Source organism: Oreochromis aureus, linkage group 3 (genome assembly GCF_013358895.1).
Source record: "Oreochromis aureus strain Israel breed Guangdong linkage group 3, ZZ_aureus, whole genome shotgun sequence".
Classification (NCBI taxonomy): domain Eukaryota; kingdom Metazoa; phylum Chordata; class Actinopteri; order Cichliformes; family Cichlidae; genus Oreochromis; species Oreochromis aureus.
Genome location: NC_052944.1, coordinates 37396666 through 37420944, shown reverse-complemented (window position 1 = coordinate 37420944; position 24279 = coordinate 37396666). Strand labels below are relative to the sequence as shown.

The window sequence follows — 24279 nt, the reverse complement described above, 5'->3', positions numbered from 1 at the left end:
ACTGTCATGAAGTCAAGGACAGTCTTCTCACTCTGCAGCCTTGGTGAGACCAACATAGCAGCACCTTAATCAGTTCTCCAGCGGTTGCAGGTTCTGGTCAAAAGCACTTTACAAGGGAGTGGACTGGACTTGAAGCACACTTGAGTGGCATGCGGGGAAGTCCACTAACTAGTCAGTGATGACACCGTGAATAAAAAGACACGAAAATACATGCAAGTCGTAAACGACTTTACAGCACCCTGACTAATATGGTTTGGAAGAATTGCTCTGGATGAGATTCCTGCATGTTTGGACTTGACAGACATTCTACAAAAGATTTGATTTCCACTGCAGCCCTTACAATTTATTGGTAGGGGATGGAGACAAAACGAAAAGAACATTGCCGTTAGAACACTATGGCAGCAGTGGGATTCAACCCACGCCTCCGAAGAGACTGGAGCCTTAATCCAGCACCTTAGACCGCTCGGTCATGCTACCACTGCGACCAAGAACCCCATCGCAAAAATCTAGACAGTAAAAATTGAAAAAGTGCAACACAAACTAGATGCCCAGAACATTCAGTAATGCTCTTACTGTTGTAGAAGAACATGTTTAATACTTGCCTGAATGTTTTTGGATACAATAGCATCTGCCTGCCCTGGTTAAAATCTTATTGCAGCAATAGGGTTTCAACCCACATGTATGAGGAGCCTGGAGTCTGAACCCAGATCCGTAGACCACACAACCTAACACCTTACAATGCGGTGGACTTGAAGCACACTTGAGTGGCATGCGGGGAAGTCCACTACCCAGTCAGTAATGAGACTGTTAATAAAAGACATGAAACATCTGCACGTTATAAATGACTTTTGCAGAAGAATTTCTTTTATTTATGTATAATCACATTATTTGATTGTATAATACCTTGGTGCCACTGGATTTTAGCATGTCTCTCACACTCATACTGGTAACAGATGGTATGTCAGGAAGTTGGAGGAAACATTCACACAAAAGGACCCAGAGTGGGGGGGGAGTCTTTTGTCTCTTTCTCCACTGTAAGAGGTAGCAAGGAGTGTGAAACTTTCTTTGGGGTGGGGGGACCAAAGGTGTGAAAAGAGCTGTGTACTGCCTTTTGTTCCTGTAAGAGGTATTTAACTGAAGGCCATGCTAGGCTCAGTTAGGGACACTGCCCATTGTTTGCCCCGCTGATGATGCATTCCCTCACCAAGCTTGGTGTCCGTTCTTCTTTTATTAAAGAATGCTAGCTACCGATCACCGCTTGTGTGCAGGCTTTATTGAATGGACAACCTCCACAACACTTAACAGCACCCTGACTAATGTGGTTTGGAAGAATTGCTCTTGATGACATTGCTGCATGTTTGCACTTGACGGACATTCTGTAACAGATTTGATTTCCACTGCATCCCGTAGAATTTATTGGTAAGGCATGGGACAAACACAAAAGAACCTGAAGGCTATGGCAGCAGTGGGATTCGAACCCACGCCCCAAAGAGACTGGAGCCTAAATCCAGCACCTTAGACCGCTCGGTCATGCTACCATCGCGAGTAAGAAGCTCATTGCAAAAATCTAGACAGTAAAATTGAAAAAGTGCAACACAAAATAGAACCCCAGAACATTCAGTAATGCTCTTACTGTTGTAGAAAAACATGTTTAATACTTTTGGATACAAAAATATCTGCCTATTCTGGTTAAAATCTTATTGCAGCAATGGGATTTCAACCCACACGTGTGAGGAGACTGGACTCTTCACCCAGATCCGTGACGCGACACAACCACACTACCGATACAGCAGCGAAATATTAGAGCTTGAAAATGTGCAATACAAAGTGGAACGAGTCTCCCCAACTTTATAAAGAGTACATGTACATAATACGCCAAACTGTTCATCAACCCTGACTAACAATGGGCTCTTGGCTCAGTTTCATCATTGTCGATATGCAACTTGTCATAACCACTGATCAACAGGCAGGATTACCATTCACAGAGAGTCAAGGAATGAGAGTCAAGCATTGTAAGATGGTGAAAGATGTACCCTTAATTCCCCTCCCTTGGTTTAAAGATGGTCGTTTGCTTTCCACCTAGACTCCCCTGCTTGTCCAGGATGTGTACATCTTCATCATTGAAAGTTACTGGACTGTAGAGTCCTGATCTGAACAGTTGGCTGTTTTATACCATGTGCTTAGCCAGAGGTTTGTTGCTTTGCCTGATGGTTGACTTCAGCCAGGATTAGCGCAAAGAACACATTGGCTTTGGGCCACATTAAAGACATGTTCCCATACCGGGAGTTGAACCCGGACCGCCTGGGTGAAAACCAGGAATCCTAACCGCTAGACCATATGGGAAGTAGTGCGCCACTGTCACTGCCGTGTTCCTGGGTGAGAACCAGGAATTCTAATCGCTAGACTATATGGGAGTGCTCCACTGTCATGAAGTCAAGGACAGTCTTCTCACTCTGCAGCCTTGGTGAGACCAACATAGCAGCACCTTAATCAGTTCTCCAGCGGTTGCAGGTTCTGGTCAAAAGCACTTTACAAGGGAGTGGACTGGACTTGAAGCACACTTGAGTGGCATGCGGGAAGTCCACTAACTAGTCAGTGATGACACCGTGAATAAAAAGACACGAATACATGCAAGTCGTAAACGACTTTACAGCACCCTGACTAATATGGTTTGGAAGAATTGCTCTGGATGAGATTCCTGCATGTTTGGACTTGACAGACATTCTACAAAAGATTTGATTTCCACTGCAGCCCTTACAATTTATTGGTAGGGGATGGAGACAAAACGAAAAGAACATTGCCGTTAGAACACTATGGCAGCAGTGGGATTCGAACCCACGCCTCCGAAGAGACTGGAGCCTTAATCCAGCACCTTAGACCGCTCGGTCATGCTACCATTAGACCAAGAACCCCATCGCAAAAATCTAGACAGTAAAAATTGAAAAAGTGCAACACAAACTAGATGCCCAGAACATTCAGTAATGCTCTTACTGTTGTAGAAGAACATGTTTAATACTTGCCTGAATGTTTTTGGATACAATAGCATCTGCCTGCCCTGGTTAAAATCTTATTGCAGCAATAGGGTTTCAACCCACATGTATGAGGAGCCTGGAGTCTGAACCCAGATCCGTGAGACCACACAACCTAACACCTTACAATGCGGTGGACTTGAAGCACACTTGAGTGGCATGCGGGGAAGTCCACTAACCAGTCAGTAATGAGACTGTTAATAAAAAGACATGAAACATCTGCACGTTATAAATGACTTTTGCAGAAGAATTTCTTTTATTTATGTATAATCACATTATTTTATTGTATAATACCTTGGTACCACTGGATTTTAGCATGTCTCTCACACTCATACTGGTAACAGATGGTATGTCAGGAAGTTGGAGGAAGCATTCACACACAAAGGACCCAGAGTGGGGGTCTTTGTCTCTTTCTCCACTGTAAGAGGTAGCAAGGGAGTGTGAAACTTTCTTTGGGGGTGGGGGACCAAAGGTGTGAAAAGAGCTGTGTACTGCCTTTTGTTCCTGTAAGAGGTATTTAACTGAAGGCCATGCTAGGCTCAGTTAGGGACACTGCCCATTGTTTGCCCCGCGATGATGCATTCCCTCACCAAGCTTGGTGTCCGTTCTTCTTTTATTAAAGAATGCTAGCTACCGATCACCGCTTGTGTGCAGGCTTTATTGAATGGACAACCTCCACAACACTTAACAGCACCCTGACTAATGTGGTTTGGAAGAATTGCTCTTGATGACATTGCTGCATGTTTGCACTTGACGGACATTCTGTAACAGATTTGATTTCCACTGCATCCCGTAGAATTTATTGGTAAGGCATGGGACAAACACAAAAAGAACCTGAAGACTATGGCAGCAGTGGGATTCGAACCCACGCCCCAAGAGACTGGAGCCTAAATCCAGCACCTTAGACCGCTCGGTCATGCTACCATCATGAGTAAGAAGCTCATTGCAAAAATCTAGACAGTAAAAATTGAAAAAGTGCAACACAAAATAGAACCCCAGAACATTCAGTAATGCTCTTACTGTTGTAGAAAAACATGTTTAATACTTTTTGGATACAAAATATCTGCCTATTCTGGTTAAAATCTTATTGCAGCAATGGGATTTCAACCCACACGTGTGAGGAGACTGGACTCTTCACCCAGATCCGTGAGACGACACAACCACACTACCGATACAGCAGCGAAATATTAGAGCTTGAAAATGTGCAATACAAAGTGGAACGAGTCTCCCCAACTTTATAAAGAGTACATGTACATAATACGCCAAACTGTTCATCAACCCTGACTAACAATGGGCTCTTGGCTCAGTTTCATCATTGTCGATATGCAACTTGTCATAACCACTGATCAACAGGCAGGATTACCATTCACAGAGAGTCAAGGAATGAGAGTCAAGCATTGTAAGATGGTGAAAGATGTACCCTTAATTCCCCTCCCTTGGTTTAAAGATGGTCGTTTGCTTTCCACCTAGACTCCCCTGCTTGTCCAGGATGTGTACATCTTCATCATTGAAAGTTACTGGACTGTAGAGTCCTGATCTGAACAGTTGGCTGTTTTATACCATGTGCTTAGCCAGAGGTTTGTTGCTTTGCCTGATGGTTGACTTCAGCCAGGATTAGCGCAAAGAACACATTGGCTTTGGGCCACATTAAAGACATGTTCCCATACCGGGAGTTGAACCCGGACCGCCTGGGTGAAAACCAGGAATCCTAACCGCTAGACCATATGGGACTGGTTAAGTAGTGCGCCACTGTCACTGCCGTGTTCCTGGGTGAGAACCAGGAATTCTAATCGCTAGACTATATGGGAGTGCTCCACTGTCATGAAGTCAAGGACAGTCTTCTCACTCTGCAGCCTTGGTGAGACCAACATAGCAGCACCTTAATCAGTTCTCCAGCGGTTGCAGGTTCTGGTCAAAAGCACTTTACAAGGGAGTGGACTGGACTTGAAGCACACTTGAGTGGCATGCGGGGAAGTCCACTAACTAGTCAGTGATGACACCGTGAATAAAAGACACGAATACATGCAAGTCGTAAACGCGACTTTACAGCACCCTGACTAATATGGTTTGGAAGAATTGCTCTGGATGAGATTCCTGCATGTTTGGACTTGACAGACATTCTACAAAAGATTTGATTTCCACTGCAGCCCTTACAATTTATTGGTAGGGGATGGAGCCAAAACGAAAAGAACATTGCCGTTAGAACACTATGGCAGCAGTGGGACTCGAACCCACGCCTCCGAAGAGACTGGAGCCTTAATCCAGCACCTTAGACCGCTCGGTCATGCTACCACTGCGACCAAGAACCCCATCGCAAAAATCTAGACAGTAAAAATTGAAAAAGTGCAACACAAACTAGATGCCCAGAACATTCAGTAATGCTCTTACTGTTGTAGAAGAACATGTTTAATACTTGCCTGAATGTTTTTGGATACAATAGCATCTGCCTGCCCTGGTTAAAATCTTATTGCAGCAATAGGGTTTCAACCCACATGTATGAGGAGCCTGGAGTCTGAACCCAGATCCGTGAGACCACACAACCTAACAACACCTTACAATGCGGTGGACTTGAAGCACACTTGAGTGGCATGCGGGAAGTCCACTACCCAGTCAGTAATGAGACTGTTAATAAAAGACATGAAACATCTGCACGTTATAAATGACTTTTGCAGAAGAATTTCTTTTATTTATGTATAATCACATTATTTGATTGTATAATACCTTGGTGCCACTGGATTTTAGCATGTCTCTCACACTCATACTGGTAACAGATGGTATGTCAGGAAGTTGGAGGAAGCATTCACACACAAAGGACCCAGATTGGGGGGAGTCTTTGTCTCTTTCTCCACTGTAAGAGGTAGCAAGGGAGTGTGAAACTTTCTTTGGGGTGGGGGGACCAAAGGTGTGAAAAGAGCTGTGTACTGCCTTTTGTTCCTGTAAGAGGTATTTAACTGAAGGCCATGCTAGGCTCAGTTAGGGACACTGCCCATTGTTTGCCCCGCGATGATGCATTCCCTCACCAAGCTTGGTGTCTGTTCTTCTTTTATTAAAGAATGCTAGCTACCGATCACCGCTTGTGTGCAGGCTTTATTGAATGGACAACCTCCACAACACTTAACAGCACCCTGACTAATGTGGTTTGGAAGAATTGCTCTTGATGACATTGCTGCATGTTTGCACTTGACGGACATTCTGTAACAGATTTGATTTCCACTGCATCCCGTAGAATTTATTGGTAAGGCATGGGACAAACACAAAAAAGAACCTGAAGGCTATGGCAGCAGTGGGATTCGAACCCACGCCCGAAGAGACTGGAGCCTAAATCCAGCACCTTAGACCGCCGGGTCATGCTACCATCATGAGTAAGAAGCTCATTGCAAAAATCTAGACAGTAAAAATTGAAAAAGTGCAACACAAAATAGAACCCCAGAACATTCAGTAATGCTCTTACTGTTGTAGAAAAACATGTTTAATACTTTTGGATACAAAAATATCTGCCTATTCTGGTTAAAATCTTATTGCAGCAATGGGATTTCAACCCACACGTGTGAGGAGACTGGACTCTTCACCCAGATCCGTGAGACGACACAACCACACTACCGATACAGCAGCGAAATATTAGAGCTTGAAAATGTGCAATACAAAGTGGAACGAGTCTCCCCAACTTTATAAAGAGTACATGTACATAATACGCCAAACTGTTCATCAACCCTGACTAACAATGGGCTCTTGGCTCAGTTTCATCATTGTCGATATGCAACTTGTCATAACCACTGATCAACAGGCAGGATTACCATTCACAGAGAGTCAAGGAATGAGAGTCAAGCATTGTAAGATGGTGAAAGATGTACCCTTAATTCCCCTCCCTTGGTTTAAAGATGGTCGTTTGCTTTCCACCTAGACTCCCCTGCTTGTCCAGGATGTGTACATCTTCATCATTGAAAGTTACTGGACTGTAGAGTCCTGATCTGAACAGTTGGCTGTTTTATACCATGTGCTTAGCCAGAGGTTTGTTGCTTTGCCTGATGGTTGACTTCAGCCAGGATTAGCGCAAAGAACACATTGGCTTTGGGCCACATTAAAGACATGTTCCCATACCGGAGTTGAACCCGGACCGCCTGGGTGAAAACCAGGAATCCTAACCGCTAGACCATATGGGAAGTAGTGCGCCACTGTCACTGCCGTGTTCCTGGGTGAGAACCAGGAATTCTAATCGCTAGACTATATGGGAGTGCTCCACTGTCATGAAGTCAAGGACAGTCTTCTCACTCTGCAGCCTTGGTGAGACCAACATAGCAGCACCTTAATCAGTTCTCCAGCGGTTGCAGGTTCTGGTCAAAAGCACTTTACAAGGGAGTGGACTGGACTTGAAGCACACTTGAGTGGCATGCGGGAAGTCCACTAACTAGTCAGTGATGACACCGTGAATAAAAAGACACGAATACATGCAAGTCGTAAACGACTTTACAGCACCCTGACTAATATGGTTTGGAAGAATTGCTCTGGATGAGATTCCTGCATGTTTGGACTTGACAGACATTCTACAAAAGATTTGATTTCCACTGCAGCCCTTACAATTTATTGGTAGGGGATGGAGACAAAACGAAAAGAACATTGCCGTTAGAACACTATGGCAGCAGTGGGACTCGAACCCACGCCTCCGAAGAGACTGGAGCCTTAATCCAGCACCTTAGACCGCTCGGTCATGCTACCACTGCGACCAAGAACCCCATCGCAAAAATCTAGACAGTAAAATTGAAAAAGTGCAACACAAACTAGATGCCCAGAACATTCAGTAATGCTCTTACTGTTGTAGAAGAACATGTTTAATACTTGCCTGAATGTTTTTGGATACAATAGCATCTGCCTGCCCTGGTTAAAATCTTATTGCAGCAATAGGGTTTCAACCCACATGTATGAGGAGCCTGGAGTCTGAACCCAGATCCGTAGACCACACAACCTAACACCTTACAATGCGGTGGACTTGAAGCACACTTGAGTGGCATGCGGGAAGTCCACTAACCAGTCAGTAATGAGACTGTTAATAAAAAGACATGAAACATCTGCACGTTATAAATGACTTTTGCAGAAGAATTTCTTTTATTTATGTATAATCACATTATTTGATTGTATAATACCTTGGTACCACTGGATTTTAGCATGTCTCTCACACTCATACTGGTAACAGATGGTATGTCAGGAAGTTGGAGGAAGCATTCACACACAAAGGACCCAGAGTGGGTGGGGGGGAGTCTTTGTCTCTTTCTCCACTGTAAGAGGTAGCAAGGAGTGTGAAACTTTCTTTGGGGTGGGGGGACCAAAGGTGTGAAAAGAGCTGTGTACTGCCTTTTGTTCCTGTAAGAGGTATTTAACTGAAGGCCATGCTAGGCTCAGTTAGGGACACTGCCCATTGTTTGCCCCAGCGATGATGCATTCCCTCACCAAGCTTGGTGTCCGTTCTTCTTTTATTAAAGAATGCTAGCTACCGATCACCGCTTGTGTGCAGGCTTTATTGAATGGACAACCTCCACAACACTTAACAGCACCCTGACTAATGTGGTTTGGAAGAATTGCTCTTGATGACATTGCTGCATGTTTGCACTTGACGGACATTCTGTAACAGATTTGATTTCCACTGCATCCCGTAGAATTTATTGGTAAGGCATGGGACAAACACAAAAGAACCTGAAGGCTATGGCAGCAGTGGGATTCGAACCCACGCCCCGAAGAGACTGGAGCCTAAATCCAGCACCTTAGACCGCTCGGTCATGCTACCATCGCGAGTAAGAAGCTCATTGCAAAAATCTAGACAGTAAAATTGAAAAAGTGCAACACAAAATAGAACCCCAGAACATTCAGTAATGCTCTTACTGTTGTAGAAAACATGTTTAATACTTTTTGGATACAAAAATATCTGCCTATTCTGGTTAAAATCTTATTGCAGCAATGGGATTTCAACCCACACGTGTGAGGAGACTGGACTCTTCACCCAGATCCGTGAGCGACACAACCACACTACCGATACAGCAGCGAAATATTAGAGCTTGAAAATGTGCAATACAAAGTGGAACGAGTCTCCCCAACTTTATAAAGAGTACATGTACATAATACGCCAAACTGTTCATCAACCCTGACTAACAATGGGCTCTTGGCTCAGTTTCATCATTGTCGATATGCAACTTGTCATAACCACTGATCAACAGGCAGGATTACCATTCACAGAGAGTCAAGGAATGAGAGTCAAGCATTGTAAGATGGTGAAAGATGTACCCTTAATTCCCCCTCCCTTGGTTTAAAGATGGTCGTTTGCTTTCCACCTAGACTCCCCTGCTTGTCCAGGATGTGTACATCTTCATCATTGAAAGTTACTGGACTGTAGAGTCCTGATCTGAACAGTTGGCTGTTTTATACCATGTGCTTAGCCAGAGGTTTGTTGCTTTGCCTGATGGTTGACTTCAGCCAGGATTAGCGCAAAGAACACATTGGCTTTGGGCCACATTAAAGACATGTTCCCATACCGGGAGTTGAACCCGGACCGCCTGGGTGAAAACCAGGAATCCTAACCGCTAGACCATATGGGACTGGTTAAGTAGTGCGCCACTGTCACTGCCGTGTTCCTGGGTGAGAACCAGGAATTCTAATCGCTAGACTATATGGGAGTGCTCCACTGTCATGAAGTCAAGGACAGTCTTCTCACTCTGCAGCCTTGGTGAGACCAACATAGCAGCACCTTAATCAGTTCTCCAGCGGTTGCAGGTTCTGGTCAAAAGCACTTTACAAGGGAGTGGACTGGACTTGAAGCACACTTGAGTGGCATGCGGGAAGTCCACTAACTAGTCAGTGATGACACCGTGAATAAAAAGACACGAATACATGCAAGTCGTAAACGACTTTACAGCACCCTGACTAATATGGTTTGGAAGAATTGCTCTGGATGAGATTCCTGCATGTTTGGACTTGACAGACATTCTACAAAAGATTTGATTTCCACTGCAGCCCTTACAATTTATTGGTAGGGGATGGAGCCAAAACGAAAAGAACATTGCCGTTAGAACACTATGGCAGCAGTGGGACTCGAACCCACGCCTCCGAAGAGACTGGAGCCTTAATCCAGCACCTTAGACCGCTCGGTCATGCTACCACTGCGACCAAGAACCCCATCGCAAAAATCTAGACAGTAAAATTGAAAAAGTGCAACACAAACTAGATGCCCAGAACATTCAGTAATGCTCTTACTGTTGTAGAAGAACATGTTTAATACTTGCCTGAATGTTTTTGGATACAATAGCATCTGCCTGCCCTGGTTAAAATCTTATTGCAGCAATAGGGTTTCAACCCACATGTATGAGGAGCCTGGAGTCTGAACCCAGATCCGTAGACCACACAACCTAACACCTTACAATGCGGTGGACTTGAAGCACACTTGAGTGGCATGCGGGAAGTCCACTACCCAGTCAGTAATGAGACTGTTAATAAAAGACATGAAACATCTGCACGTTATAAATGACTTTTGCAGAAGAATTTCTTTTATTTATGTATAATCACATTATTTTATTGTATAATACCTTGGTGCCACTGGATTTTAGCATGTCTCTCACACTCATACTGGTAACAGATGGTATGTCAGGAAGTTGGAGGAAGCATTCACACAAAAGGACCCAGAGTGGGTGGGGGGAGTCTTTGTCTCTTTCTCCACTGTAAGAGGTAGCAAGGAGTGTGTGAAACTTTCTTTGGGGGTGGGGGGACCAAAGGTGTGAAAAGAGCTGTGTACTGCCTTTTGTTCCTGTAAGAGGTATTTAACTGAAGGCCATGCTAGGCTCAGTTAGGGACACTGCCCATTGTTTGCCCCATGATGATGCATTCCCTCACCAAGCTTGGTGTCCGTTCTTCTTTTATTAAAGAATGCTAGCTACCGATCACCGCTTGTGTGCAGGCTTTATTGAATGGACAACCTCCACAACACTTAACAGCACCCTGACTAATGTGGTTTGGAAGAATTGCTCTTGATGACATTGCTGCATGTTTGCACTTGACGGACATTCTGTAACACAGATTTGATTTCCACTGCATCCCGTAGAATTTATTGGTAAGGCATGGGACAAACACAAAAAGAACCTGAAGGCTATGGCAGCAGTGGGATTCGAACCCACGCCCCAAGAGACTGGAGCCTAAATCCAGCACCTTAGACCGCTCGGTCATGCTACCATCGCGAGTAAGAAGCTCATTGCAAAAATCTAGACAGTAAAAATTGAAAAAGTGCAACACAAAATAGAACCCCAGAACATTCAGTAATGCTCTTACTGTTGTAGAAAAAAACATGTTTAATACTTTTTGGATACAAAAATATCTGCCTATTCTGGTTAAAATCTTATTGCAGCAATGGGATTTCAACCCACACGTGTGAGGAGACTGGACTCTTCACCCAGATCCGTGAGACGACACAACCACACTACCGATACAGCAGCGAAATATTAGAGCTTGAAAATGTGCAATACAAAGTGGAACGAGTCTCCCCAACTTTATAAAGAGTACATGTACATAATACGCCAAACTGTTCATCAACCCTGACTAACAATGGGCTCTTGGCTCAGTTTCATCATTGTCGATATGCAACTTGTCATAACCACTGATCAACAGGCAGGATTACCATTCACAGAGAGTCAAGGAATGAGAGTCAAGCATTGTAAGATGGTGAAAGATGTACCCTTAATTCCCCCTCCCTTGGTTTAAAGATGGTCGTTTGCTTTCCACCTAGACTCCCCTGCTTGTCCAGGATGTGTACATCTTCATCATTGAAAGTTACTGGACTGTAGAGTCCTGATCTGAACAGTTGGCTGTTTTATACCATGTGCTTAGCCAGAGGTTTGTTGCTTTGCCTGATGGTTGACTTCAGCCAGGATTAGCGCAAAAGAACACATTGGCTTTGGGCCACATTAAAGACATGTTCCCATACCGGGAGTTGAACCCGGACCGCCTGGGTGAAAACCAGGAATCCTAACCGCTAGACCATATGGGAAGTAGTGCACCACTGTCACTGCCGTGTTCCTGGGTGAGAACCAGGAATTCTCATCGCTAGACTATATGGGAGTGCTCCACTGTCATGAAGTCAAGGACAGTCTTCTCACTCTGCAGCCTTGGTGAGACCAACATAGCAGCACCTTAATCAGTTCTCCAGCGGTTGCAGGTTCTGGTCAAAAGCACTTTACAAGGGAGTGGACTGGACTTGAAGCACACTTGAGTGGCATGCGGGAAGTCCACTAACTAGTCAGTGATGACACCGTGAATAAAAAGACACGAATACATGCAAGTCGTAAACGACTTTACAGCACCCTGACTAATATGGTTTGGAAGAATTGCTCTGGATGAGATTCCTGCATGTTTGGACTTGACAGACATTCTACAAAAGATTTGATTTCCACTGCAGCCCTTACAATTTATTGGTAGGGGATGGAGACAAAACGAAAAGAACATTGCCGTTAGAACACTATGGCAGCAGTGGGATTCGAACCCACGCCTCCGAAGAGACTGGAGCCTTAATCCAGCACCTTAGACCGTTCGGTCATGCTACCATTGCGACCAAGAACCCCATCGCAAAAATCTAGACAGTAAAATTGAAAAAGTGCAACACAAACTAGATGCCCAGAACATTCAGTAATGCTCTTACTGTTGTAGAAGAACATGTTTAATACTTGCCTGAATGTTTTTGGATACAATAGCATCTGCCTGCCCTGGTTAAAATCTTATTGCAGCAATAGGGTTTCAACCCACATGTATGAGGAGCCTGGAGTCTGAACCCAGATCCGTAGACCACACAACCTAACACCTTACAATGCGGTGGACTTGAAGCACACTTGAGTGGCATGCGGGAAGTCCACTAACCAGTCAGTAATGAGACTGTTAATAAAAGACATGAAACATCTGCACGTTATAAATGACTTTTGCAGAAGAATTTCTTTTATTTATGTATAATCACATTATTTTATTGTATAATACCTTGGTACCACTGGATTTTAGCATGTCTCTCACACTCATACTGGTAACAGATGGTATGTCAGGAAGTTGGAGGAAGCATTCACACACAAAGGACCCAGAGTGGGGGGAGTCTTTTGTCTCTTTCTCCACTGTAAGAGGTAGCAAGGAGTGTGAAACTTTCTTTGGGGTGGGGGGACCAAAGGTGTGAAAAGAGCTGTGTACTGCCTTTTGTTCCTGTAAGAGGTATTTAACTGAAGGCCATGCTAGGCTCAGTTAGGGACACTGCCCATTGTTTGCCCCGCGATGATGCATTCCCTCACCAAGCTTGGTGTCTGTTCTTCTTTTATTAAAGAATGCTAGCTACCGATCACCGCTTGTGTGCAGGCTTTATTGAATGGACAACCTCCACAACACTTAACAGCACCCTGACTAATGTGGTTTGGAAGAATTGCTCTTGATGACATTGCTGCATGTTTGCACTTGACGGACATTCTGTAACAGATTTGATTTCCACTGCATCCCGTAGAATTTATTGGTAAGGCATGGGACAAACACAAAAAGAACCTGAAGACTATGGCAGCAGTGGGATTCGAACCCACGCCCCAAGAGACTGGAGCCTAAATCCAGCACCTTAGACCGCTCGGTCATGCTACCATCATGAGTAAGAAGCTCATTGCAAAAATCTAGACAGTAAAAATTGAAAAAGTGCAACACAAAATAGAACCCCAGAACATTCAGTAATGCTCTTACTGTTGTAGAAAAACATGTTTAATACTTTTGGATACAAAATATCTGCCTATTCTGGTTAAAATCTTATTGCAGCAATGGGATTTCAACCCACACGTGTGAGAGACTGGACTCTTCACCCAGATCCGTAGACGACACAACCACACTACCGATACAGCAGCGAAATATTAGAGCTTGAAAATGTGCAATACAAAGTGGAACGAGTCTCCCCAACTTTATAAAGAGTACATGTACATAATACGCCAAACTGTTCATCAACCCTGACTAACAATGGGCTCTTGGCTCAGTTTCATCATTGTCGATATGCAACTTGTCATAACCACTGATCAACAGGCAGGATTACCATTCACAGAGAGTCAAGGAATGAGAGTCAAGCATTGTAAGATGGTGAAAGATGTACCCTTAATTCCCCTCCTTGGTTTAAAGATGGTCGTTTGCTTTCCACCTAGACTCCCCTGCTTGTCCAGGATGTGTACATCTTCATCATTGAAAGTTACTGGACTGTAGAGTCCTGATCTGAACAGTTGGCTGTTTTATACCATGTGCTTAGCCAGAGGTTTGTTGCTTTGCCTGATGGTTGACTTCAGCCAGGATTAGCGCAAAAGAACACATTGGCTTTGGGCCACATTAAAGACATGTTCCCATACCGAGTTGAACCCGGACCGCCTGGGTGAAAACCAGGAATCCTAACCGCTAGACCATATGGGAAGTAGTGCACCACTGTCACTGCCGTGTTCCTGGGTGAGAACCAGGAATTCTCATCGCTAGACTATATGGGAGTGCTCCACTGTCATGAAGTCAAGGACAGTCTTCTCACTCTGCAGCCTTGGTGAGACCAACATAGCAGCACCTTAATCAGTTCTCCAGCGGTTGCAGGTTCTGGTCAAAAGCACTTTACAAGGGAGTGGACTGGACTTGAAGCACACTTGAGTGGCATGCGGGAAGTCCACTAACTAGTCAGTGATGACACCGTGAATAAAAAGACACGAATACATGCAAGTCGTAAACGACTTTACAGCACCCTGACTAATATGGTTTGGAAGAATTGCTCTGGATGAGATTCCTGCATGTTTGGACTTGACAGACATTCTACAAAAGATTTGATTTCCACTGCAGCCCTTACAATTTATTGGTAGGGGATGGAGACAAAACGAAAAGAACATTGCCGTTAGAACACTATGGCAGCAGTGGGATTCAACCCACGCCTCCGAAGAGACTGGAGCCTTAATCCAGCACCTTAGACCGCCGGTCATGCTACCATTGCGACCAAGAACCCCATCGCAAAAATCTAGACAGTAAAAATTGAAAAAGTGCAACACAAACTAGATGCCCAGAACATTCAGTAATGCTCTTACTGTTGTAGAAGAACATGTTTAATACTTGCCTGAATGTTTTGGATACAATAGCATCTGCCTGCCCTGGTTAAAATCTTATTGCAGCAATAGGGTTTCAACCCACATGTATGAGGAGCCTGGAGTCTGAACCCAGATCCGTAGACCACACAACCTAACACCTTACAATGCGGTGGACTTGAAGCACACTTGAGTGGCATGCGGGAAGTCCACTAACCAGTCAGTAATGAGACTGTTAATAAAAGACATGAAACATCTGCACGTTATAAATGACTTTTGCAGAAGAATTTCTTTTATTTATGTATAATCACATTATTTTATTGTATAATACCTTGGTACCACTGGATTTTAGCATGTCTCTCACACTCATACTGGTAACAGATGGTATGTCAGGAAGTTGGAGGAAGCATTCACACACAAAGGACCCAGAGTGGGGGGAGTCTTTTGTCTCTTTCTCCACTGTAAGAGGTAGCAAGGAGTGTGAAACTTTCTTTGGGGGTGGGGGGACCAAAGGTGTGAAAAGAGCTGTGTACTGCCTTTTGTTCCTGTAAGAGGTATTTAACTGAAGGCCATGCTAGGCTCAGTTAGGGACACTGCCCATTGTTTGCCCCGCGATGATGCATTCCCTCACCAAGCTTGGTGTCTGTTCTTCTTTTATTAAAGAATGCTAGCTACCGATCACCGCTTGTGTGCAGGCTTTATTGAATGGACAACCTCCACAACACTTAACAGCACCCTGACTAATGTGGTTTGGAAGAATTGCTCTTGATGACATTGCTGCATGTTTGCACTTGACGGACATTCTGTAACAGATTTGATTTCCACTGCATCCCGTGAGAATTTATTGGTAAGGCATGGGACAAACACAAAAGAACCTGAAGACTATGGCAGCAGTGGGATTCGAACCCACGCCCCCGAAGAGACTGGAGCCTAAATCCAGCACCTTAGACCGCTCGGTCATGCTACCATCGCGAGTAAGAAGCTCATTGCAAAAATCTAGACAGTAAAAATTGAAAAAGTGCAACACAAAATAGAACCCCAGAACATTCAGTAATGCTCTTACTGTTGTAGAAAACATGTTTAATACTTTTTGGATACAAAAATATCTGCCTATTCTGGTTAAAATCTTATTGCAGCAATGGGATTTCAACCCACACGTGTGAGGAGACTGGACTCTTCACCCAGATCCGTGAGACGACACAACCACACTACCGATACAGCAGCGAAATATTAGAGCTTGAAAATGTGCAATACAAAGTGGAACGAGTCTCCCCAACTTTATAAAGAGTACATGTACATAATACGCCAAACTGTTCATCAACCCTGACTAACAATGGGCTCTTGGCTCAGTTTCATCATTGTCGATATGCAACTTGTCATAACCACTGATCAACAGGCAGGATTACCATTCACAGAGAGTCAAGGAATGAGAGTCAAGCATTGTAAGATGGTGAAAGATGTACCCTTAATTCCCCCCCCTGGTTTAAAGATGGTCGTTTGCTTTCCACCTAGACTCCCCTGCTTGTCCAGGATGTGTACATCTTCATCATTGAAAGTTACTGGACTGTAGAGTCCTGATCTGAACAGTTGGCTGTTTTATACCATGTGCTTAGCCAGAGGTTTGTTGCTTTGCCTGATGGTTGACTTCAGCCAGGATTAGCGCAAAGAACACATTGGCTTTGGGCCACATTAAAGACATGTTCCCATACCGGGAGTTGAACCCGGACCGCCTGGGTGAAAACCAGGAATCCTAACCGCTAGACCATATGGGACTGGTTAAGTAGTGCGCCACTGTCACTGCCGTGTTCCTGGGTGAGAACCAGGAATTCTAATCGCTAGACTATATGGGAGTGCTCCACTGTCATGAAGTCAAGGACAGTCTTCTCACTCTGCAGCCTTGGTGAGACCAACATAGCAGCACCTTAATCAGTTCTCCAGCGGTTGCAGGTTCTGGTCAAAAGCACTTTACAAGGGAGTGGACTGGACTTGAAGCACACTTGAGTGGCATGCGGGAAGTCCACTAACTAGTCAGTGATGACACCGTGAATAAAAAGACACGAATACATGCAAGTCGTAAACGACTTTACAGCACCCTGACTAATATGGTTTGGAAGAATTGCTCTGGATGAGATTCCTGCATGTTTGGACTTGACAGACATTCTACAAAAGATTTGATTTCCACTGCAGCCCTTACAATTTATTGGTAGGGGATGGAGCCAAAACGAAAAGAACATTGCCGTTAGAACACTATGGCAGCAGTGGGACTCGAACCCACGCCTCCGAAGAGACTGGAGCCTTAATCCAGCACCTTAGACCGCTCGGTCATGCTACCACTGCGACCAAGAACCCCATCGCAAAAATCTAGACAGTAAAATTGAAAAAGTGCAACACAAACTAGATGCCCAGAACATTCAGTAATGCTCTTACTGTTGTAGAAGAACATGTTTAATACTTGCCTGAATGTTTTTGGATACAATAGCATCTGCCTGCCCTGGTTAAAATCTTATTGCAGCAATAGGGTTTCAACCCACATGTATGAGGAGCCTGGAGTCTGAACCCAGATCCGTAGACCACACAACCTAACACCTTACAATGCGGTGGACTTGAAGCACACTTGAGTGGCATGCGGGAAGTCCACTACCCAGTCAGTAATGAGACTGTTAATAAAAGACATGAAACATCTGCACGTTATAAATGACTTTTGCAGAAGAATTTCTTTTATTTATGTATAATCACATTATTTGATTGTATAATACCTTGGTGCCACTGGATTTTAGCATGTCTCTCACACTCATACTGGTAACAGATGGTATGTCAGGAAGTTGGAGGAAGCATTCACACACAAAGGACCCAGAGTGGGTGGGGGGAGTCTTTGTCTCTTTCTCCACTGTAAGAGGTAGCAAGGAGTGTGAAACTTTCTTTGGGGTGGGGGGACCAAAGGTGTGAAAAGAGCTGTGTACTGCCTTTTGTTCCTGTAAGAGGTATTTAACTGAAGGCCATGCTAGGCTCAGTTAGGACACTGCCCATTGTTTGCCCCGCGATGATGCATTCCCTCACCAAGCTTGGTGTCCGTTCTTCTTTTTATTAAAGAATGCTAGCTACCGATCACCGCTTGTGTGCAGGCTTTATTGAATGGACAACCTCCACAACACTTAACAGCACCCTGACTAATGTGGTTTGGAAGAATTGCTCTTGATGACATTGCTGCATGTTTGCACTTGACGGACATTCTGTAACAGATTTGATTTCCACTGCATCCCGTAGAATTTATTGGTAAGGCATGGGACAAACACAAAAGAACCTGAAGGCTATGGCAGCAGTGGGATTCGAACCCACGCCCAAAGAGACTGGAGCCTAAATCCAGCACCTTAGACCGCTCGGTCATGCTACCATCGCGAGTAAGAAGCTCATTGCAAAAATCTAGACAGTAAAAATTGAAAAAGTGCAACACAAAATAGAACCCCAGAACATTCAGTAATGCTCTTACTGTTGTAGAAAACATGTTTAATACTTTTGGATACAAAAATATCTGCCTATTCTGGTTAAAATCTTATTGCAGCAATGGGATTTCAACCCACACGTGTGAGGAGACTGGACTCTTCACCCAGATCCGTGAGACGACACAACCACACTACCGATACAGCAGCGAAATATTAGAGCTTGAAAATGTGCAATACAAAGTGGAACGAGTCTCCCCAACTTTATAAAGAGTACATGTACATAATACGCCAAACTGTTCATCAACCCTGACTAACAATGGGCTCTTGGCTCAGTTTCATCATTGTCGATATGCAACTTGTCATAACCACTGATCAACAGGCAGGATTACCATTCACAGAGAGTCAAGGAATGAGAGTCAAGCATTGTAAGATGGTGAAAGATGTACCCTTAATTCCCCTCCCTTGGTTTAAAGATGGTCGTTTGCTTTCCACCCAGACTCCCCTGCTTGTCCAGGATGTGTACATCTTCATCATTGAAAGTTACTGGACTGTAGAGTCCTGATCTGAACAGTTGGCTGTTTTATACCATGTGCTTAGCCAGAGGTTTGTTGCTTTGCCTGATGGTTGACTTCAGCCAGGATTAGCGCAAAGAACACATTGGCTTTGGGCCACATTAAAGACATGTTCCCATACCGGGAGTTGAACCCGGACCGCCTGGGTGAAAACCAGGAATCCTAACCGCTAGACCATATGGGACTGGTTAAGTAGTGCGCCACTGTCACTGCCGTGTTCCTGGGTGAGAACCAGGAATTCTAATCGCTAGACTATATGGGAGTGCTCCACTGTCATGAAGTCAAGGACAGTCTTCTCACTCTGCAGCCTTGGTGAGACCAACATAGCAGCACCTTAATCAGTTCTCCAGCGGTTGCAGGTTCTGGTCAAAAGCACTTTACAAGGGAGTGGACTGGACTTGAAGCACACTTGAGTGGCATGCGGGAAGTCCACTAACTAGTCAGTGATGACACCGTGAATAAAAAGACACGAATACATGCAAGTCGTAAACGACTTTACAGCACCCTGACTAATATGGTTTGGAAGAATTGCTCTGGATGAGATTCCTGCATGTTTGGACTTGACAGACATTCTACAAAAGATTTGATTTCCACTGCAGCCCTTACAATTTATTGGTAGGGGATGGAGCCAAACGAAAAGAACATTGCCGTTAGAACACTATGGCAGCAGTGGGACTCGAACCCACGCCTCCGAAGAGACTGGAGCCTTAATCCAGCACCTTAGACCGCTTCGTCATGCTACCACTGCGACCAAGAACCCCATCGCAAAAATCTAGACAGTAAAAATTGAAAAAGTGCAACACAAACTAGATGCCCAGAACATTCAGTAATGCTCTTACTGTTGTAGAAGAACATGTTTAATACTTGCCTGAATGTTTTTGGATACAATAGCATCTGCCTGCCCTGGTTAAAATCTTATTGCAGCAATAGGGTTTCAACCCACATGTATGAGGAGCCTGGAGTCTGAACCCAGATCCGTAGACCACACAACCTAACACCTTACAATGCGGTGGACTTGAAGCACACTTGAGTGGCATGCGGGAAGTCCACTACCCAGTCAGTAATGAGACTGTTAATAAAAGACATGAAACATCTGCACGTTATAAATGACTTTTGCAGAAGAATTTCTTTTATTTATGTATAATCACATTATTTGATTGTATAATACCTTGGTGCCACTGGATTTTAGCATGTCTCTCACACTCATACTGGTAACAGATGGTATGTCAGGAAGTTGGAGGAAGCATTCACACACAAAGGACCCAGAGTGGGGGGGGAGTCTTTTGTCTCTTTCTCCACTGTAAGAGGTAGCAAGGAGTGTGAAACTTTCTTTGGGGGTGGGGGGACCAAAGGTGTGAAAAGAGCTGTGTACTGCCTTTTGTTCCTGTAAGAGGTATTTAACTGAAGGCCATGCTAGGCTCAGTTAGGGACACTGCCCATTGTTTGCCCCATGATGATGCATTCCCTCACCAAGCTTGGTGTCCGTTCTTCTTTTATTAAAGAATGCTAGCTACCGATCACCGCTTGTGTGCAGGCTTTATTGAATGGACAACCTCCACAACACTTAACAGCACCCTGACTAATGTGGTTTGGAAGAATTGCTCTTGATGACATTGCTGCATGTTTGCACTTGACGGACATTCTGTAACAGATTTGATTTCCACTGCATCCCGTAGAATTTATTGGTAAGGCATGGGACAAACACAAAAGAACCTGAAGGCTATGGCAGCAGTGGGATTCAACCCACGCCCCGAAGAGACTGGAGCCTAAATCCAGCACCTTAGACCGCTCGGTCATGCTACCATCGCGAGTAAGAAGCTCATTGCAAAAATCTAGACAGTAAAATTGAAAAAGTGCAACACAAAATAGAACCCCAGAACATTCAGTAATGCTCTTACTGTTGTAGAAAAACATGTTTAATACTTTTGGATACAAAATATCTGCCTATTCTGGTTAAAATCTTATTGCAGCAATGGGATTTCAACCCACACGTGTGAGGAGACTGGACTCTTCACCCAGATCCGTGAGACGACACAACCACACTACCGATACAGCAGCGAAATATTAGAGCTTGAAAATGTGCAATACAAAGTGGAACGAGTCTCCCCAACTTTATAAAGAGTACATGTACATAATACGCCAAACTGTTCATCAACCCTGACTAACAATGGGCTCTTGGCTCAGTTTCATCATTGTCGATATGCAACTTGTCATAACCACTGATCAACAGGCAGGATTACCATTCACAGAGAGTCAAGGAATGAGAGTCAAGCATTGTAAGATGGTGAAAGATGTACCCTTAATTCCCCTCCCTTGGTTTAAAGATGGTCGCTTGCTTTCCACCTAGACTCCCCTGCTTGTCCAGGATGTGTACATCTTCATCATTGAAAGTTACTGGACTGTAGAGTCCTGATCTGAACAGTTGGCTGTTTTATACCATGTGCTTAGCCAGAGGTTTGTTGCTTTGCCTGATGGTTGACTTCAGCCAGGATTAGCGCAAAAGAACACATTGGCTTTGGGCCACATTAAAGACATGTTCCCATACCGGGAGTTGAACCCGGACCGCCTGGGTGAAAACCAGGAATCCTAACCGCTAGACCATATGGGACTGGTTAGTAGTGCGCCACTGTCACTGCCGTGTTCCTGGGTGAGAACCAGGAATTCTAATCGCTAGACTATATGGGAGTGCTCCACTGTCATGAAGTCAAGGACAGTCTTCTCACTCTGCAGCCTTGGTGAGACCAACATAGCAGCACCTTAATCAGTTCTCCAGCGGTTGCAGGTTCTGGTCAAAAGCACTTTACAAGGGAGTGGACTGGACTTGAAGCACACTTGAGTGGCATGCGGGAAGTCCACTAACTAGTCAGTGATGACACCGTGAATAAAAGACACGAAATACATGCAAGTCGTAAACGACTTTACAGCACCCTGACTAATATGGTTTGGAAGAATTGCTCTGGATGAGATTCCTGCATGTTTGGACTTGACAGACATTCTACAAAAGATTTGATTTCCACTGCAGCCCTTACAATTTATTGGTAGGGGATGGAGCCAAAACGAAAAGAACATTGCCGTTAGAACACTATGGCAGCAGTGGGACTCAACCCACGCCTCCGAAGAGACTGGAGCCTTAATCCAGCACCTTAGACCGCTCGGTCATGCTACCACTGCGACCAAGAACCCCATCGCAAAAATCTAGACAGTAAAAATTGAAAAAGTGCAACACAAACTAGATGCCCAGAACATTCAGTAATGCTCTTACTGTTGTAGAAGAACATGTTTAATACTTGCCTGAATGTTTTTGGATACAATAGCATCTGCCTGCCCTGGTTAAAATCTTATTGCAGCAATAGGGTTTCAACCCACATGTATGAGGAGCCTGGAGTCTGAACCCAGATCCGTAGACCACACAACCTAACACCTTACAATGCGGTGGACTTGAAGCACACTTGAGTGGCATGCGGGAAGTCCACTAACCAGTCAGTAATGAGACTGTTAATAAAAAGACATGAAACATCTGCACGTTATAAATGACTTTTGCAGAAGAATTTCTTTTATTTATGTATAATCACATTATTTGATTGTATAATACCTTGGTGCCACTGGATTTTAGCATGTCTCTCACACTCATACTGGTAACAGATGGTATGTCAGGAAGTTGGAGGAAGCATTCACACACAAAGGACCCAGAGTGGGGGGAGTCTTTTGTCTCTTTCTCCACTGTAAGAGGTAGCAAGGAGTGTGAAACTTTCTTTGGGGGTGGGGGGACCAAAGGTGTGAAAAGAGCTGTGTACTGCCTTTTGTTCCTGTAAGAGGTATTTAACTGAAGGCCATGCTAGGCTCAGTTAGGGACACTGCCCATTGTTTGCCCCGCGATGATGCATTCCCTCACCAAGCTTGGTGTCCGTTCTTCTTTTTATTAAAGAATGCTAGCTACCGATCACCGCTTGTGTGCAGGCTTTATTGAATGGACAACCTCCACAACACTTAACAGCACCCTGACTAATGTGGTTTGGAAGAATTGCTCTTGATGACATTGCTGCATGTTTGCACTTGACGGACATTCTGTAACAGATTTGATTTCCACTGCATCCCGTAGAATTTATTGGTAAGGCATGGGACAAACACAAAAAGAACCTGAAGGCTATGGCAGCAGTGGGATTCGAACCCACGCCCCAAGAGACTGGAGCCTAAATCCAGCACCTTAGACCGCTCGGTCATGCTACCATCGCGAGTAAGAAGCTCATTGCAAAAATCTAGACAGTAAAAATTGAAAAGTGCAACACAAAATAGAACCCCAGAACATTCAGTAATGCTCTTACTGTTGTAGAAAAACATGTTTAATACTTTTGGATACAAAATATCTGCCTATTCTGGTTAAAATCTTATTGCAGCAATGGGATTTCAACCCACACGTGTGAGGAGACTGGACTCTTCACCCAGATCCGTAGACGACACAACCACACTACCGATACAGCAGCGAAATATTAGAGCTTGAAAATGTGCAATACAAAGTGGAACGAGTCTCCCCAACTTTATAAAGAGTACATGTACATAATACGCCAAACTGTTCATCAACCCTGACTAACAATGGGCTCTTGGCTCAGTTTCATCATTGTCGATATGCAACTTGTCATAACCACTGATCAACAGGCAGGATTACCATTCACAGAGAGTCAAGGAATGAGAGTCAAGCATTGTAAGATGGTGAAAGATGTACCCTTAATTCCCCTCCCTGGTTTAAAGATGGTCGTTTGCTTTCCACCTAGACTCCCCTGCTTGTCCAGGATGTGTACATCTTCATCATTGAAAGTTACTGGACTGTAGAGTCCTGATCTGAACAGTTGGCTGTTTTATACCATGTGCTTAGCCAGAGGTTTGTTGCTTTGCCTGATGGTTGACTTCAGCCAGGATTAGCGCAAAAGAACACATTGGCTTTGGGGCCACATTAAAGACATGTTCCCATACCGGGAGTTGAACCCGGACCGCCTGGGTGAAAACCAGGAATCCTAACCGCTAGACCATATGGGACTGGTTAAGTAGTGCGCCACTGTCACTGCCGTGTTCCTGGGTGAGAACCAGGAATTCTAATCGCTAGACTATATGGGAGTGCTCCACTGTCATGAAGTCAAGGACAGTCTTCTCACTCTGCAGCCTTGGTGAGACC

The 24279-nt window shown here is 44.4% G+C and overlaps 24 non-coding genes across 24 annotated transcripts; all 24 read right to left on the bottom strand.

Annotated features, from left to right (window-relative positions):
• Nucleotides 1-1457: 1457 nt before the first annotated feature.
• Nucleotides 1458-1538, bottom strand: trnal-uag. The gene has a single exon. It is a non-coding gene; the product is annotated as a tRNA-Leu (tRNA).
• Nucleotides 1539-2271: 733 nt separating this feature from the next.
• Nucleotides 2272-2343, bottom strand: trnae-uuc. The gene has a single exon. It is a non-coding gene; the product is annotated as a tRNA-Glu (tRNA).
• Nucleotides 2344-2814: 471 nt separating this feature from the next.
• Nucleotides 2815-2896, bottom strand: trnal-aag. The gene has a single exon. It is a non-coding gene; the product is annotated as a tRNA-Leu (tRNA).
• Nucleotides 2897-3873: 977 nt separating this feature from the next.
• trnal-uag lies at nt 3874-3953 on the bottom strand. Its single transcript has one exon. It is a non-coding gene; the product is annotated as a tRNA-Leu (tRNA).
• A 734-nt stretch (nt 3954-4687) lies between these two features.
• trnae-uuc lies at nt 4688-4759 on the bottom strand. Its single transcript has one exon. It is a non-coding gene; the product is annotated as a tRNA-Glu (tRNA).
• A 480-nt stretch (nt 4760-5239) lies between these two features.
• Nucleotides 5240-5321, bottom strand: trnar-acg. The gene has a single exon. It is a non-coding gene; the product is annotated as a tRNA-Leu (tRNA).
• Nucleotides 5322-6304: 983 nt separating this feature from the next.
• trnal-uag lies at nt 6305-6384 on the bottom strand. The gene has a single exon. It is a non-coding gene; the product is annotated as a tRNA-Leu (tRNA).
• Nucleotides 6385-7660: 1276 nt separating this feature from the next.
• trnal-aag lies at nt 7661-7742 on the bottom strand. The gene has a single exon. It is a non-coding gene; the product is annotated as a tRNA-Leu (tRNA).
• Nucleotides 7743-8724: 982 nt separating this feature from the next.
• On the bottom strand, nt 8725-8805 carry trnal-uag. The gene has a single exon. It is a non-coding gene; the product is annotated as a tRNA-Leu (tRNA).
• Nucleotides 8806-9538: 733 nt separating this feature from the next.
• Nucleotides 9539-9610, bottom strand: trnae-uuc. The gene has a single exon. It is a non-coding gene; the product is annotated as a tRNA-Glu (tRNA).
• Nucleotides 9611-10088: 478 nt separating this feature from the next.
• trnal-aag lies at nt 10089-10170 on the bottom strand. The gene has a single exon. It is a non-coding gene; the product is annotated as a tRNA-Leu (tRNA).
• A 984-nt stretch (nt 10171-11154) lies between these two features.
• On the bottom strand, nt 11155-11234 carry trnal-uag. Its single transcript has one exon. It is a non-coding gene; the product is annotated as a tRNA-Leu (tRNA).
• Nucleotides 11235-11973: 739 nt separating this feature from the next.
• On the bottom strand, nt 11974-12045 carry trnae-uuc. The gene has a single exon. It is a non-coding gene; the product is annotated as a tRNA-Glu (tRNA).
• Nucleotides 12046-12516: 471 nt separating this feature from the next.
• trnal-aag lies at nt 12517-12598 on the bottom strand. The gene has a single exon. It is a non-coding gene; the product is annotated as a tRNA-Leu (tRNA).
• A 977-nt stretch (nt 12599-13575) lies between these two features.
• On the bottom strand, nt 13576-13655 carry trnal-uag. Its single transcript has one exon. It is a non-coding gene; the product is annotated as a tRNA-Leu (tRNA).
• A 2330-nt stretch (nt 13656-15985) lies between these two features.
• On the bottom strand, nt 15986-16067 carry trnal-uag. The gene has a single exon. It is a non-coding gene; the product is annotated as a tRNA-Leu (tRNA).
• Nucleotides 16068-16800: 733 nt separating this feature from the next.
• On the bottom strand, nt 16801-16872 carry trnae-uuc. The gene has a single exon. It is a non-coding gene; the product is annotated as a tRNA-Glu (tRNA).
• Nucleotides 16873-17350: 478 nt separating this feature from the next.
• Nucleotides 17351-17432, bottom strand: trnal-aag. Its single transcript has one exon. It is a non-coding gene; the product is annotated as a tRNA-Leu (tRNA).
• A 979-nt stretch (nt 17433-18411) lies between these two features.
• trnal-uag lies at nt 18412-18491 on the bottom strand. The gene has a single exon. It is a non-coding gene; the product is annotated as a tRNA-Leu (tRNA).
• Nucleotides 18492-19224: 733 nt separating this feature from the next.
• Nucleotides 19225-19296, bottom strand: trnae-uuc. Its single transcript has one exon. It is a non-coding gene; the product is annotated as a tRNA-Glu (tRNA).
• Nucleotides 19297-19773: 477 nt separating this feature from the next.
• trnal-aag lies at nt 19774-19855 on the bottom strand. The gene has a single exon. It is a non-coding gene; the product is annotated as a tRNA-Leu (tRNA).
• Nucleotides 19856-21648: 1793 nt separating this feature from the next.
• trnae-uuc lies at nt 21649-21720 on the bottom strand. The gene has a single exon. It is a non-coding gene; the product is annotated as a tRNA-Glu (tRNA).
• Nucleotides 21721-23259: 1539 nt separating this feature from the next.
• On the bottom strand, nt 23260-23339 carry trnal-uag. The gene has a single exon. It is a non-coding gene; the product is annotated as a tRNA-Leu (tRNA).
• A 732-nt stretch (nt 23340-24071) lies between these two features.
• trnae-uuc lies at nt 24072-24143 on the bottom strand. Its single transcript has one exon. It is a non-coding gene; the product is annotated as a tRNA-Glu (tRNA).
• Nucleotides 24144-24279: the final 136 nt, after the last annotated feature.